Below are 18135 nucleotides of genomic sequence, written 5' to 3' on the forward strand. Positions count from 1 at the left end.
ACTGGTGCAAACGTGGGAGGTGGCACATGCTTGTGGCTTTCATCATAGGCCGCCTAATATTTAGTCAAATCAAGACCTTCAGCAAGCTGACTTGCCGTTAGATGAACGACCCTCATGCAATGGGCGTAGTCTTCGTGTGTGAATTCTGAGCCATCGTCCTTATATTCAGGAAACCCGCTTGCTATCTCCTCCGCCTTAAGTTCCGGTGCATAAGACAAAGACCGGCTCAGAGCAGTAATTAGCCCTTTTTGTGCAGCTGATTTCTTCATTTCTTCGATCTTCTTAGGCGTGGTTGAGAGGCGCCTCAGCATGCCACTGATAAACTTCACTGGCTCTCTGTCACCCCATACAGCTTTGATAGTGAATAAGCCGCCAACATAAAGTTGTTCTGTCAGGGTATATAAAGCTTTCAGTTTTAGCACACAGTCATTTTGAAGATTGGCTGATCAAGGCCCTGCAACAAAAAGTATGGAGTGTGAGTCGCCTAGCGGGCTTCAGTTCTTTACAATGGTTGCAATTGACAATCTTACATACAAAGTGCTTACCAAACACAACACTGTTCATCCTGGAGATATGTCGTTTTAGACCAGTTATTTCTTTAGTAGCCAGTTTCAGCTAACCCTCGGCGACTTCAACATGTTTTAACATGTAGGATTTGTTAGCTTCGATTGTCTCTTTATACAATGTTTGCTCACACTTGATTTTTTGAATTTATGCCAAGGAAATCTGAAGTTTTTTCCTTAGCTTCAGCTCTAGCATCTTGTTGCTGCGCCCGATTTTTCTTCATACTATTCAAGTATGAGTCAGATAGGCCAATATATTCCTATACAAACAAAACAAGATGGGTAATTAGTTCAAAGTTGATCCGCCAATAGGACTATAAAATACTTTTCTGCTTGCATAGAAAATTGGTATCAAGTCTCAAGCAGATTGCACACAATATACTTGACACTTGGGGGCTAATGCATGCTAGTTTTCTTTCACATTATTTGTACAGACCCGGCTCATCTTCAGGAAGACGACCCGTCCCTTGGGGGCTACAGGTTGAAGTTTGAAACTAATACTTACAAGACTCGCCTCATCTTCAAGAAGATGACCCGACCCGTGGGGGCTACAGGTTGAAGTTTCAAGTAAAACTGACAAGACCCGAATCATCTTCAAGAAGATGACCCGGCCCTTGGGGGCTAAAAGTTGAAGTTCCCAATTAATACTTACAAGACCCGGATCATCTTCAAGAAGATGACCTGGCCCTTGGGGGCTACAAGTTGAAGTTTCAAATTAATACTTACAAGACCCGCCTCATCTTCAAGAAGATGACCCGACCCTTGGGGGATAGAGGTCAAAGTTTCAAGCTACTATTCACAAGACCGTCACATCTTCAAGAAGATGACCCGACCCTTGGGGGCTATATGAGGATATATGGAATGAGTTCTTGAAGAGGAGCATACCTCATATCTTTTCTTCATCATATTCAGCACACTAGCTTCCATATCCCGGCTCATGCAGAGGCGGCTCACATATTCAACATGTAGTTCTTCAAAGTCAATTTTTCAATATTGGGATGCTCAAGTTTAGCTTTCCCTTTCTCCACTTAGGTTGCCGCACCTTTGGCAGTTATGACAACTGTCTCTTCATCGGATACAACATCTTTGGTTATCTTTGGAGAACTTGGCGGATTAAGATTGTAAGTGCATCTAGTGCCTTAGTGATTTTGGTGGTTTGAGGACTTATATGTTAAGTAACTAATGTGTTTATAAGTGTACACATGCTCTATAAGTCATTGAGGAGTTTGAGTTATACGATGAATATCGACCCATAAAAATGTTTGTCTTCGGCTGAAGAAATTTGTCTGACCTTGAAGACTTTGATCGCGAAGAAATTGTGATGAAATTGATATTCCTCATGAAGATATTGAAGATGAGGAATTCAGTGTGTCCTGAAGAAAATCAGTCCGAAGATTTTGAAGCGTGAAGATTTATTCTTTTTGTTTCATTTTCTTTACTCTTGAGTCATAGGAACACCTTACTGTTAAATGGGGGTCAAGGTAATACTATGGAATGAATTTCCTCATGATGCTCAACCCAAGCCTAAACCTACAAAAGCCTCAAGTGAGGAATATGAGAGACATGAGGACTCTCACAGTTGAGAGTTCCAACCGTTGCTGCAATACGTGCCACCTCAATGATCTTATCCACACCCACGTTCACATTATTTTAGGGCATTTATGTCAAATCATGTCGGGATGCTCCCAGGCTATAAATGGTTGCCCCCCAGAACGACTAGCTGGTTGGCTGCTCCAAGAGAAACTGACACTTGTCATTTAGAGCAACCCAAATTCCTCAGAGCCTTCGAGAGTAAATCATCAAGTGAGGAAATACCCCAAACACCAAACCACAAACCAAAACCAAGTGCTTGAGCATCACTGAAGAATTTGTTCCTATGTGGAACTGAAGCCTTTTACCTTTGAGGATTGTGCATCCTCTAGATGGTTAGGCGTCATGGTCTAGAGCATCCAGCAGTCAATCGTGGATCGCCGGGGGACCGTATTTGTGAGGGTTTGGAAGTCTGCCTTGAAAACTTATGACGAGTGTATGGCGAGGACTGTGTGTCCTTAGCTCAAGGAAAATACGGTAGGGACTGTGTGTCCCGGGACTGTATGTCCTTTGGTTTCAATACCAAGCCGCTCCAAACCAGACGTATGACTATCACAACAGTTGGAACTGGGTCATCAACAACTGTCTTGATCGTGATACGGGTTCTATTTCTTCAACTCTTTAAATTCCTCAATATTGTATGTTGAAGACTTTCATTGTCACTGTTTGAAGAATTTGCTGAAGACTTTCACTGAATTTCCTCAACCTCAAATTCTTCATACCGGTTAATCTTCACCTGCTTATGTTGTGCCTGCATACTGTGCAAATCGATTCCCATAATCTTCATCAAGTAAACAGCCGTTGTAATCTTTGCAACTCTGATCGTGTGCTACTTCCGCTGCACGTTATTCATCAGTGAGGAATTTCCTCAAAAGGAATTTCCTCAACGATGAAATTCTAAAAATCGCCTATTCACCCCCTCTCTAGTCGATATAATGCACTTTCAAAGATCGTTTTTATGATTCGCCTCCATGGTTGTATTGTCAACTTTTGTCGGGTTAACTTGGACATTGGGAAGATCTTCGATAACATTTGTTTGTCGGGTTAACGAGTGCCAGCTTGTTCAATTGGAGCTTCAGGGATAGTAATGTCCACTTTCTCCGCTCCAGGCGCTTCATTATTGTGCAGTTACCCGCCAGTTTTTGTTTTCTTGGCTTGAGCCGTGAAGGATAAATGTTGAGACATACATAATAAAGTATAAAGTACCGAGGCAAGTGCTGGATATATAAATAAGGATTTACCCTCGGAGACGAACAAGAGGTGGCAATTTTGAAGATGCCGAGTCCCCCGATGAAGGCGGGCATACCTATTAAGTTCAAACCCCGGAAAGTTTGAGCAATCAACAAACATAAATTATTGATAGGAAAAGAAGAGTTAGGATGAAAAGCACCTCATTTCGACATTTACGACTGGCTATTTTCTCGGGCAAACCGGCCATAAGATCGCCTGAGGAACTACGGGTGTGGTGTTTTGGAGTATACATAGCCTTCTTCAAAAGGAAGTCAGGATCCAAATAAGCATCCGGATGAGTCATAGGAACTTTCCTACAAACCCGCCTTGGAGGCCTTGTGAAGGAAATATCTGAGTCAGAAGAGATTGAAATTACCTCGACATCCCCAGCATCACTCTCAGCGTCATCTTCCTGAGGTTGAACAAAATGGTTAGTACATCACACATCAAAATAAGGGGATAGATGGAACATTTAACTCAGTTTGGTCTTTGGCGGTCTGAGTCTGCGCATAATAGATGACTCACCGATAACTGCTTTGTTCTTCTTTTTCTTATTTGGGGATGCTTGGACCTTCTCGATAGTCGGTTTCATTGGTCTCCGCTTCCAGAAGGGCGAGTTTTTCTATAGCAATATTGATAAAAAAGCAAGTTCTCAAAGGAATAAAGGAAAGAATAAGCAAGGCGAGTAATGGCTAAAGATATATACCTCATGATCCGGGTTCTGGATGCAGAATGGCTTCAGTTCAGTTTTGGAACAGATTTCTTTGGGATCGCCACATAGCTTCTTCACAATGCTATTGACATCATCAGAGTCAAGCATAACATTGGTGAAACATTGTGCATTGTTTAAATCGCCATCATATTTGCACATCAATCCATCCCGATGGCTTACGGGCCTAATCCGCCACTCCACCCAGCACCGGATAAAATCAATTCCGGTTAAACCATTGGCGTTTAAGGCCGTGAGTCTCGGCCAGACAAAATCAAGGGTGGCCTGTTCTTTTGTAGTCAGTGAGCTGGGAAGTTTAAAGTCCATCGGAAGGCGCTCCTCTGTGAACCCTGACAGGGGATTCTCGCTGGCGGGTGCAGTATTCTTACAACAAAACCAAGTTTTCCCCAGCCTTTGGGATGACTGGGCAAGGTAACACGAGGAAAGCCACATTCTCGCCACCTTTGGATTCTGACGCCGCCAAGTTCTAAGTTGGACCATCGGCACATTCTGTGTGGCGGTTCAAATAGAAGAATTCCCTAAACAATGGAACAGTGGGCTCTATTTCCAAGTATGCTTCGCAGAAGACTTGAAATTGGCATAAATTGCTGATTGAATTGGGGCCCACGTCTTGAGGGTGAAGATTGTAGAATTACAGAGCGTCTCGAAAGAATTTTGATCCACGGGGAGAAAAGCCTCGTTCAAGGTGATCGGTGAAGACCACAACTTCTCCTTTGGCGGGTTGCAGACGTACTTCTCCAGCGGCGGCTCTCCATCCAATTACTTCCTTAGGAGACAAGACTCCTATGGTTACGCATTGCTGAAGGGAGACATCAGAAATTTCTGATGGCAGTCAGTCACATTTCGATGGCTTTGACATACTGACCGGTCCAAGAAGGAAAATAGTTGCATGAATACGTTGGTGGGTTATGTGGATGAACATGATTTGTCTTGAAAAAGCAAGAAACTTGAAAAAGAAGGTAGCCTACAATGTTCAAGTCTCCCTAATGTAAATATTGTTTCTCAAGATGGCGAGTTACAATCCTATCAAGCAAGCCGATGTGAATATAAGGGTGGCTTAAAGGAGAATAATGACCTTAGTTTCTGCTAAGTGCGGGACAAACAGATTTCTACCAAAGGGCATAAAAATACGGATCTAATGATGGTTCCATAAAAGGAAAAATTCAGTGGCGTTGGGATGATAGTATAATATGGAGCAACGATAGTTCATTATCTGAATCTAGATTCTACAAGGCATTACAGAAGAATTACCGGAAATAGATCCCTACATCTACCACAACATAAACAGGGGGAACGTTCAATCGAAGAGCTAAGCAAGTCTGTAATGGCGATGAAAACAGATGAACTTCGAACGAACCGTATTAAGCCATGGTGGATTCACGAATGAATCTAGGGAAGGAGATAACTTACCTGACAACGCTGATGGCGGCGGAGTAGACCCGCGACTCGAAGGAGGAGACTGTAACGACTAAGATGCAGTCCTTTCCGATCTAGGGATCGAGGCCCCGAATTGGAAAGGAGCGCATCTAAGCGTATCGCAAACAAGGTATCATAGCACATACATAATATCAATAGAATGACAATAAGGGATTCAATTTCCATCTCGTAAATATCTCAGAGTACATCACGCATACAATCAAGGTAGTTCCGCTACGGACTACAAAACAAGGGAAATGGTTATGCTACCCTGCCTGCTGGCTCACGATCACGACCACGCCTTAATCTTCTGGATAGTTCACGTACAGGCGGTCGTTCTCCTCGTCATACTGCCACGCCAGCTACGTGCCGTCGAGATCACCTGTCTCTGGGGTACCTGAACCTGTTGGTGTTCTGAAGGAATCTGTGAGCCACGGGGACTCAGTAATCTATGACCTCAGTGCCAGAACTAGTCAAGTTATTAGGTTGGAAAGGTGGAGTAAGTTAGGTTGCACCATCCTAAGCTTGATTTGGTGGCTAACTTACGTAGAACATGAATTGAAGGTGGTCTATACTAGCGGTCGATATTAGATGATCACTAAGTGATCCTGAACAGCTACCTATGTCAATCATAACCCCACCGTGTTCCCGATCGAAGAGAGGTCTTCGAAGGGGACAGTCACGGTTACGCACACAGTTGGCAACTTTATTAGCTTATGTTTAAGTTATCTATTACCGTATGTTAACAAAATATTCCAAGTTGCCACATGACCACGGGGACGGCTTTCCGAAAGATTAAACCCTGCAGGGGTGGTCCAACTTGTCCATCACAAACGTACACGGGCCGCAAAGTAATCCTCTATCACGAATCTCGTGATCTCGTTGGATTCCTTAGAGGAAAACCTCAACTCTGGGGAAAACCAAAGCTTCACCGGGATTCCTATACGCAAGATATATAGCTAAGGTAAGACAAGACTAGCAGGACCTCCCATCGTGTCGACGACCGTGATAAGAGCCGCGTATCTCAGTCTCAGGACACGACAGATGAGCTAGACGTCGGGATGGCTAAACCTCTGGGTGACCAGTGGGGCCCCGGACATCGCTCAGGTGGGACCAACACTCATGAGGAGCACTGGCCCGGGTTGTTGATTAAATTCCTCGGGGTAGCTATTCCCTATGCAGATTGTTATTATGTGATTAGCAGATTAAAACCAATGTTGGGTCCTGCCGGACAAGTCTTAACACTATGCGATTTATCGAGGGGGTTCCCATAACAACCCCGAATGTGTTAGGAGCGATCAATATGGAATCAAACACCGGTAGCCGATAACTATGGCGGCAATAATGGAAGAAAGCACCCGGAAAAAGGCTAGGCCTTCCGTTATTTACGAACTATATAGGTGCATTAATTAAATAACAGAACTAAGATAATGATATCAAGGTCATGTTATCACATGAGACAAAGCACCTGCATCTAGCAACGCTAACATTAGTAGCTGAGCAAAGCCTACTTAGCCATTCAAAATTTGCTAGGAAGGGATAAGTGTTTGGGTTCATGGCATATGAGGAGGCAATGTATTTCAGTGGTAGGCAGCAAGCATATGACAAAGGAAACGTAATCTAGCATAACAAGCCTAGAGATGGAATCAAGGTCATATCATCTTGCCTGTGATATCCTCAGCTTGGAACTGTTCTCGTTCGTCCTGCACGTACTCTCCCGAATCCACGTATTCGTTCTCCGATCCCGGTGCTACCGAACATAAGAATAAAATCCAATGAACAACAACATCTCAAGATGCAACAAGCACATGATGCATGAGATGAATATGAGCATGCATCACTATTTCTATCACTAGCACAAGCATGAGAAGAAAATACATGTTCCTGGACAGAGATGCATCTTAAGCTATTTTTACATGCATGAGAATTACATGATCAGACGCGTCTCGAGAAAACGATGCAAAAGCATATAAAGATCATTACAAACGGAGCTACGGATCAACGGGAATCAACGAAACAAGATATGAAGCCCTACGTGTCAAATTCATCACCACACACTCCAATGGCTCAACTCTGGTATTTACAGGTAACCAAGACATAAAACAACCAACATGAATGGGGTGGAGCAAAGAAGAACACCACATCATCAACTAAGCACTCACAAACATCAAAATGACAAAACTACACAATCTGCCATAAACTGCATCATAGAACTTTGTGAGCTACATGCAAAGCACCTACAGCCACCTAAACATGCCAAATAAGATATGTTGCTGTAGCTGTCCAAGAATACTAAAAACACAAGCAAGAATATCACACAAAGGAGTTAAACACAGAAAGTTACAAGGCTGCAAACTTGCCCAAAAATATCAGATTTCAGGGACTTAGTGAAAATTCCAGATTCTCACTTTCTTTCTATGCTCTGAAGCATTTTGACAGCAGCCAAAACAATATCTACAGGATTCCAAATGGAATGAAAATTTACAGGGAGATAGACAAACATATCAGCTTCAACTCTCCAGTTGAAAGATAAGGCTAAATCACAACACATTGACCTGCACAACCTCATCAACAGGGGAAGAAAATATAAACAGATTCTCAGACTTAGTGAAAATCTCAATCTGTAATTTCAGCCACATGCCTACTTTGGATGGGAAAAACTTGCACAAATGGATTCCAAAACCTGAAATGAAACCAACATGTGGTAGAGGGGGTCACCCTCTACTACCACAACCAAGAAACAAACACATGAGCACACCACAACTCATGGAACCAAGCTCTAAACATAGAAGAAAATGAAATAAGTCATCTCCAGAAATATGTTCCAATGGAAAAAATGATTTCACCAATGGCTTCGTGGGATGATTCTACCCCAAAAACATATATAAAACATATGCACTTGCTTGGAACAAGTGAGCTCATACTAGGAAGGAAAAACTACATACATTCCTACATAGTGAATAATGGTACATCACATGTGCAAAATCACTAGAGCTAACCTACACAAGCTCTTGCACATGACCACAACATCAAGGGGGTACATGAGGGGTAGACCTCATTCCTATGTGCATTGGCACATCTCAACTCCAACACCAGCAACGAGCACATCATATTAACACCTACATTCTCAAGAGGGTATGCTCACACTCACATATGGACATGTGATGTTGCACACTTGCTCTAGTAGGTGTGGGTGAACCCACACAATCCCACACTACTACACACTCACATAAGCTACACATGCAAATACAAGGACAAGACATGGCATGAAACATTATGGTATGCATGCATGCAAGGAAGAAAATAAGGGACACATGAAATCATACATGCATAGGACACTCTCATATCAATGACAAGGTGGTCCCACATGAGAAGGTTCCAAATGGGGAAGGTTTTACACTTGGGGCATTACAGAGACGTACGGCGAAGGGCTCCTAGACCAGATCAACCGATGATGAGGGTTCTCCAGCGGCGGTGCGGTGAAGGTACATGCTCGAGCAGGAAGAAGAAGATGGGAGCGAGGTAAAAATAAAGATGCCCTAGTGAGTATTTAAAGGCCAAAGCTGAAGTGAAACTGGTAGGCACAGGAATCCAGGAGGGGCAATAAATTTCGGAACTGACATCGCCTTGATTTTCGGGCTAAGAAGATAATCCCAAAGATCTGTTGGAATGTTGTCACTAAGATTCCTAAAATCTTGGGGCGGGTGACGTCACTGACAAACAGAGCAAGAGCTTCAGGGAACATTTGAACCCGACATTTATGCCTTGGAAGGTCAAAGCCGGGTTGAATATGAGCCGTCAAGATTAAGAGTAAAGTCTATTGAAATGAATAAATTCAAATCAATCTGGGGCCTAATGTTGGGGATATTATCCCGCCATATGACACGCCCTAAGAGGCCGGGTCAAGATGGTGGAGGCTCTTCATTCATAATCAAGATGTGCCCTGACCTACAAAATAGGAGGCGCAAGGTGGTTTACCAACGAGAGCCGGCAGTGGCCCAAGACACCAAGATGGCGGGTCATGGCCCACAAGGGAGAAGGTCGCCAGGGGTTTCCTTGCTTAAGGAGCAAGGCGAGTTAGAGACATAATGGGTCACGGATCGTAATGTGACCCGGAATCTTGTAAACCTAAGGATCTCGACCTGTATTTAAAGGCGAGTCTCTAGGGCTGGTAGACTTAAGTTAGAATCAATCGAGATCTAGGTCAGGCGAAACCGCAACCTTGTAATCAATTTCATCATCAATACACACAAAGTAGGACGTAGGCTTTTACCTCCATCGGAGGGCCAAACCTGGGTAAACTCATCTCTCGTTCCCGAACAACCCTTTGAGTCGCCACATAGTTGTGATGGCTTCACTACTAAGTCCTTTCATGAGGACATCTGTCGTGACAAAACCACGACACTAAGAGGTAGCAATAGTAGTACAAGCATAGTTAGCGCGACAACCTCAATGGAAGCACGATGATGGAGATCATGGTGTTGTGCCGGTGATGATGCAGATCATGTCGGTGATTTGGTGATGGAGATCAGGAAGCACAAGATCATGGCCATATCATGTCACTTCTGATTTGCATGTGATGTTCATCCTTTTTATGCACCTTGTTTTGCTTAGGATGATGGTAGCATATAAGGTGACCCCTCATAAAATTTCAAGATAAAATTGTGTTCTCCCCAAGTGTGCACCATTGCGAAAGTTTGTCGTTTCGGGACACCACGTGATCATCGGGTGTGATAGACTCTACGTTCACATACAACGGGTGCAAGATAGTTTTGCACACGCGGAACACTCGGGTTAAACTTGACGAGCCTAGCATGTACATACATGGCCTTGGAACAGAAGAGACTAAAAGGTCGAACATGGTTCATATAGTAGATATGATCAACATAGAGATGTTCACCATTGAAGCGAACTCATCTCACGTGATGATCGAACATGGGTTGGTGGATTTGGATCATGTACCTCTCAAATGACCAGAGGGATGTCAATTTGAGTGGGAGTTGTTAAGTAATATGATTAACTGAACTCATTATCATGAACATAGTCAAAATGTCTTTGCAAATTATGTTGTAGTTGACTAGCTTGCACTGTAGCTCCCCTATTTTTGATATGTTCCTAGAAAAAATTAAGTTGAAAGAAGATAGTAGCATGTATGCAGATTAGGTCCGTAAACTGAGGATTGTCCTCATTGCTGCCCAGAAGGCTATGTCCTTAATGCACCGCTTGGTGTGCTACCCCAAGCGTCGTGTGTGGATGTTGCGAACATCTGACATATACGTTTTTGATGACTATGTGATAGTTTAGTACGTCATGCTTTATGGCTTAGACTTGAGGCGCCCAAGACGTTTTGAACATCATGGAACATATGAGTTGTTCCAAAAGATGAAATTAGGATTTTAGACTCTTGCCCGTGTTGAGAGGTATGAGACCTCTGACAAGATTCTTTGCCTGCAAAGTAAGGGAGAAAAGTTCAAACGTTGAGCATGTGCTCAGATTGCCTGGGTACTACAATCGCTTGAATCGAGTGGGAGTTGATCTTCCAGATAAAGATAGTGATTGACATAGTTCTCCAAAGTCACTGCCACCAAGCTACTAGAGATTCATGATGAACTATAGCATATTAGGGATGAACTAGATGATTCCTAAATTATTCATGATGTTTGACACTGCGAAAGTAGAAATCAAATAGGAGCCTCAAGTGTTGAGGGTTAGTAAAACCACTAGTTTCGAGAAGGGCAATGGCGAGAAGGGATACTTCATGAATGGCAAACCAGTTGCCACTCTAGTGAAGAAACTCAAGGTTGAACCCAAACTCGAGACTAAGTGCTTCTATTATGAGGGGAACGGTCACTGAAGAGGAACTTCCCTCGATACTTGGTAGAAAAGAAGACTAGCAACGTCGACAAAAGTATATTGGATATACGTGTTATTGACGTGTGCCTTACTTGTACTCATAGTCAAGGTTGCCAGAATCACGATTCTGAATCGGATCGGAGCTCCGTTGGTAGGATCGTGAATCGTAGAATTATAACTACCAGGATCTTAAAAACTTATATTCTATGAGCAAAATCATAGAATCGGAGGGGTTACTTTGGATCGTAAAGTCATAAGATTGTAAGACTTGAGTCATGATTCTGACAAATTTTCTCATAGTAGCACCGGGGTATTAGATACCGGTTGAGTTGCTAAGTGTTAGTAACTCGAAATTATAGCTACGGAATAAACAGATACTAGCAAAGGATGAGGTGACAATGTGTGTTGGAAGTAATTCCAAGGTTGATGTGATCAAACATCACACGCTCCCTCTACCATCGGGATTAGTGTTGAACCTAAATAATTGTTGTTTGGTGTTTGCGTTGAGCACAGACATGATTAGATCGTGTTTATTGCAAAACGATTATTCATTTAAAGAGAATAATGGTTACTCTATTTACTTGAATAATACCTTCAATGGTCATGCACCTAAAATGAATGGTTTATTGTATCTCGATCGTCATGATACATATGTTCATAATATTTATGCCAAAAGATACAAGTTAGTAATGATAGTACCACTTACATGTGGCACTGCTGCTTGAGTCATATTGGTATAAAACACATGAAGAAGCTCCATGCTGATGGATCTTTGGACTCACTCGTTTTTGAATCATTTGAGACATGTGAACCATGCCTATTGGTGTAAACGCATCAATAAACTCCATGTAGATGGATCGTTCGGACTCACTTGATTTTGAATCACTTGAGACATGCAAATCATGCCACATGGGCAAGATGACAGAAGGCCTCATTTTTCCAGTGAGATGGAACGAGCAAGTGACTTGTTGGAAATAATACATTTTGATGTATGCAGTCCAATGAGTGCTGAGGCACACAATGGATATCATTATGATATTTGATGATTTGAGTAGATACCAGTGTATTTGCTTGATGAATCACAAGTCTAAAAATATTAAAAAGTTCAAGCAATTTCAGAGTGAAGTTGGAAATCGTCGTGACAAGAGGACAATATGTCTACGATGTGATCGTTGGGGTAAATATGTATCTGAGTTGCGAGTTTGGTATACATTTAAGATAATGTGAAAATTGTTTCACAACTCATGCCACCTCGAATACCATATTGTGATGGTGTGTCCGAACGTCATAGTCGCGCCCTATTGGATATGGCGCATACTATAATTTCTATTATCGAAATACCACTATTGTTTTGGGGTTATGCATTAGAGACAACCACATTCACTTTAAATAGGGCACCGCGTAATTCCATTGAGATGACACCGTATGAACTATGGTTTGGAGAAACCTAAGCTGTCGTTTCTTAAAGTTTGTGGCTACGATGCTTATGTCAAAAGGCTTCAGCCTGATAAGCTCGAACCTAAAGGGGATAAATGAATCTTCATAGATACCCAAAATAGTTGGGTATACCTCCTATCTCAGATACAGAAGCAAAGTGTTTGTTTCAAGAAACAGGTTCTTTCTCGAGGAAGAGTTTCCCTCGAAATAATTGAGCGGGAGGATGGTGCAAACTTGATGAGTTTATTGAACCGTCACTTCAACCAGTGAGTAGCAGGGCGCAGGAAGGTGTTCCTATGGCGCCTACACCAGTTGAAGTGGAAACTGGTGATGATGATCATGAAGCTTCGGATCAAGTTTCAACCAAACCCCGTAGGTCGACAAGGACACGTACTGCTCTAGAGTGGTACGGTAATCCTTCCTTGGAGGTCATGTTGCTGGACAACAAGGAACCTATGAGCTATGGTAAAGCGACGATGGGCCCAGATTCCAATAAATGGCTGGAGGCCATGAAATCCGATATAGGATCCATATATGTAAAACAAAGTGTGGACTTTCGAAGAACTACTTGATGGTCGTAAGGCTATTAAGTACTAATGGATCTTTAAAAGGAAGACATACGACGATGGTAAATTTCACCATTTATAAAGCTCGACTTGTAGCAAAGAGGCTTCCGACAAGTTCAAGGAGTTGACTATGATGAGACATTCTCACCTGTAGTGATGCTAAAGTCTGTTGGAATTGTATTAGGAGCTGCTGCATTTTTCAATTATGAAATCTGGCAGATGGATGTCAAAACATCGTTTTCGTGAGGTAAGGTTGTATGTGATACAACTAGAAGGTTTTGTCGATCCTAAGGATGCTAACATGTATGCAAGCTCCAGCAATCCTTCTATGGACTGGAGCAACCATCTCGGATTTGGAATATATGCTTTGATGAGATGATCAAAGCTTTTGGGTTTATACAAAGTTTGTGAGAAACTTGTATTTACTAGAAAGTGAGTGGGAGCACTATAGAATTTCTGATAAGTATATGTGGTTGACATATTATTGATCGGGAATGATGTATAATTTCTGGAAAACATATAGGGTTGTTTGAAAGGAGTTTCTCAAAGGAAAATCTGAATTAAGGTGCTTGAACATTGAGCATCAAGATCCATACATATAGATCAACACGCTCGTTAAAACTTTCGATAAAGACATGCCTTTACAATTTTTTTGAAGGAGTTCAAAATGGACCAATCAAAAATGGAGTTCTTAACTATATTGTAAGGTGTAAATTTGAGTAAGACTCAAAGCCCGACCATGGCAAAAGAAAGAGAAAGGACGAAGGTCGTCCCCTATGCCTTAGTCGTAGGCTCTATAGTATGTCATGCTGGGTGTTTGTTGGGTTAGCGTGAATCGAGACTGGGATTTGTCACTCCGTATGACGGAGAGGTATCTCTAGGGAGCACTCGGTAATACATCATCACAAGAAGCTTGCAAGCAATGTGACTAAGGAGTTATGCATAAGATCTTGTAGTACGGAACGGGTAAAGAGACTTGCCGGTAATGAGATTGAACTAGGTATGGAGATATCGACGATCGAATCTCAGGCAAGTAACATACCGATAGACAAAGGGAATAGTATATGAGATTGATTGGATCCTTGACATCGTGGTTTGACCGATAAATATCTTCATAGAATATGTATGAACCAATATGTACATCCAGGTCCCACTATTGGTAATTGGCCGGAGAGTGTCTCGGTCATGTCTGCATAGTTCTCGAACTCGCAGGGTGTGCACACTTAAGGTTTGGTGATGATTTGGTATTAACTAGTTATGTGTGGTAGTAACCGAAAGTTGTTCAGAGTCACGGATGAGATCCCGAACGTCACAAGGAGCTCCGGGATGGTCCGAAGTTGAAGATTTATATATGGGAAGTCATATTTTGGCTACAGAAAAAGTTATGGGTTTTTCCGGTATTGTACCAAGAAGCTTCTAGAAGGTTCCGGAAACTTCTGGAGGAGTCCGGAAGTCCACCAAGGATTCCACAACGTCCCTAGGGTTTTCACGGGCTGAGGGGAGACGTCTTAGCCTTATTGGGCCAAGCGCACAAGTCCCTCAAGGCCCATGCAGTTGGGAAAGGTGGAAAGTCCACCTTTGTATGGAAGGGAAGGAAGGGGACTAGGATTCCACCTCCTCCCCACTTGGGTGCACCCTAGGGCTTGGAGGTGATGTTCCCCATGCCACTCCACCTGTATATAGAGAGGAGGGGGCGCCGCAATAACACACATGAAGTCCTTGGCGGCCTCTCTCTCCCTAGACCGATTTCTCCTCTAATTTTACCGGTAGTACTTAGGTGAAACCCTGCCGGGACAACACCACCACCACCTTCACGCCATCGTTCTGCTGGGGAATTCATGTACCACTCCGCCCTCGCTTGATGGATCGAGGAGGCGGAGACATCATCGAGATGTACGTGTGGTGATTGCGGAGGTGCCGTCCATTCGACACTTGATCGGGAGTTCGCGGGATGGATTGAGATAGGATCCCGAAGATGTTTGACTACATCAACCGCGTTATATCCACTTCCTCTTAGCAATCTACTAGGGTATGTAGATGCACTCTCTCCTCTCGTAGATGGTCCATACCATGGATAGATCTTGTGTGTCCGTAGGAATTTTTTTGTTTCTCATGCAACGTTCCCCAACACCAAGTGAATCCACGGATCATCGTCAACGAGCTCCGCACCACGACTTGGAAGCTCCAAGGTGAACTCACTATCTAAGAGCTGGCCTACGAAGATGGGAGGTTCGTCCTCAACTTCGCTGCCGAGGTAGACCAACAGTTTGTGCTAAAGGCACAGCCGAGGCACTACAAGAGGGATGTCATTGTCTTCGCAGGGTTCGACGACAAGGGTGACCCTGCAAAGGTAGACCTTGGAGTAATGGCCATTTGGGCCCAGGTACGCGATCTTCCATTTAAGCTCAAGATGGAAACCATGGGTTGGACCCTTGCTGATCATCTAGGAGAGGTGATGGCAGTATCGCACCGTAATCATGTGATAGTTGAAAAGTTTTTGCGTGTACGTGTGGGAATACCGTTGCATGAACCACTCAAGAGTACCATAGAATTTACTTCGTTGTGTAGTTCTAAGGAAGTTAAATTTGATGTTCGGTACGAAAAATTGTCATTGTACTGTGAGTGTTGTGGATTGGTAGGTAATAGATTTGAGCGGTTTTGTAAGGTTCCCTAAGATAGCAGAGTTTCCACCTACCCAAAAAATTGAGTGTAGATGCTTATTGGAAGGGTTATTGGCCAAACAGAAGAGCTCTTTTTGAGGACTCCACTCATCGTCAGAAACCTCTATGCGTCGGCGTCGACATAAACAAAAACTCAGCGGCCATGGAGGGTGTGGTAGTCAAGGTTGCTACGGCTATAAGCGGTCTTTCGATGACCAAAAAGGGGGCTGCGGCATCCACTATGGCAGCTGCTCCGGTGATGGCGGGGGCAGTCTAGGACGACTTTACGCTCGATCACGAGGGTCGGGCGTCGGAGATCTCTACGTCGTCCCTTCTCAGATCTGCGCTCGGTCAGGCGGACCAGGTACCTACTCTGGCTGCCCCTGCTAGCCTTGGCGAGGAGGGCCAAGGGGGGCAGCCGGGGAGCACATCCAAACGGGTGTGTTGCGTGGCCAGGGGGGCTCTTACTGCATCGGCTGGAGGATTGCTGCCGTCCAAGGCCTTCCGTTGTAACTGGTGCTGTGCATTTTCTTGCTGGCCAGGAGGGCCAGGGACAGCTGGAGGGCATGCCTCCCAGCTCCATGCTAACTCTGGAGCTTGCGTTGGTTTTCCCTTGAAGAGGAAAGGGCGATGCTGCAAAGTAGATAAGTATTTCCCTCAGTTTGTTGAGAACCAAGGTATCAATCCAGTAGGAGCAACAAGCATGGCCCCAATCGTAGTACCTACACAAATAATCAAACTCTTGCACGCAACGCTAAAAAGGGGATGTCAATCCCTTTAGAGTTATTTGCAAGGATGAGATCTGATAAAGATAGATAAAAAGATTGCATGAAACAAAAGTAAACAAAATGCAGCAAGATATTTTTGGTATTTTTGGTTTATATATCTAAAAGTATTATATGGAAAATAGACCCGTCGTCCATAGGTTTCACTAGAGGCTTCTCTCATAAAGGAAAATAATATGGTGGGTGAACAAATTAATATCGAGCAATTGATAGAAAAGCGAATAATTGTGAAGATATATAAGGCAATGATTATGCATATAGGCATCATGTCCGTGTCAAGTAGACTCAAACAATTTTGCATCTACTACTATTACTCCACACATCGACCGACTCCTGCCTCCATCTAGAGTATTAAGTTGATGAAGAATAGAGTAACACATTAAGTAAGATGACATGATGTAGAGAGATAAACTCAAGCAATATGATGAAAACCCCATCTTTTTATCCTCGATGGCAACAATACAATACGTGCCTCGCTACCCCTACTATGTTTCTGGGTGAGGACACCGCAAGATTGAACCCAAAACTAAGCACTTCTCCCATTGCAAGAATTACTAATCTAGTTGGCCAAACCAAACCAATAACTCGAAGAGACTTGCTAAGGTATGAAATCATGCACATAAAATTCAAAAAAGATTCAAATAATATTCATAGATAATCTCAACATAAACTCACAATTCATCGGATCTCGACAAACACACCGCAAAAGAGTATTACGTCGGATAGATCTCCATGAAGATCATGAAGAACATGGTATTGAAGATCAAAGAGAGAGAAGAAGCCATCTAGCTACTAGCTATGGACCCGTAGGCCTGTGGTGAACTACTCACGCATCATCATAGGGGCAATATAGTTCATGTAGATGCCCTCCGTGATCAATTCCCTCTCCGACAGATTACCGTAAAAGGCTCCCAGAATGGATCTCACGGGAATTGAGGTTCCCGGCGGCGGAAAAGTATTTTCGTGGCTCTCTTTTGCAATGGGGGATATTTGGGAATTTATAGGCCGAAGAATAGGGTTAGGAGGCCTACAGGGGTCCCACAAGCCTGGGGGCGAGGCCACCCTAAGGCGCACCCTATTCCCTACATCAAGTCTTCCGGGTTTCTTGTGGTCCAAGAAAAATCATTCTAGAGATTTTATTCCGTTTGGACTCCGTTTAATATTCCTTATCTGCAATACTCAAAAACATGGAAAAACAGAAACTGGCACTAGGCTCTAGATTAATAGGTCATTCCCAAAAATAATATAAAACAACATATTAATGCACATAAAACATCCAAAATAGATAATATAATAGCATGGAAC

This window comes from Hordeum vulgare, chromosome 7H (assembly GCF_904849725.1).
Source record: "Hordeum vulgare subsp. vulgare chromosome 7H, MorexV3_pseudomolecules_assembly, whole genome shotgun sequence".
NCBI lineage: Eukaryota > Viridiplantae > Streptophyta > Magnoliopsida > Poales > Poaceae > Hordeum > Hordeum vulgare.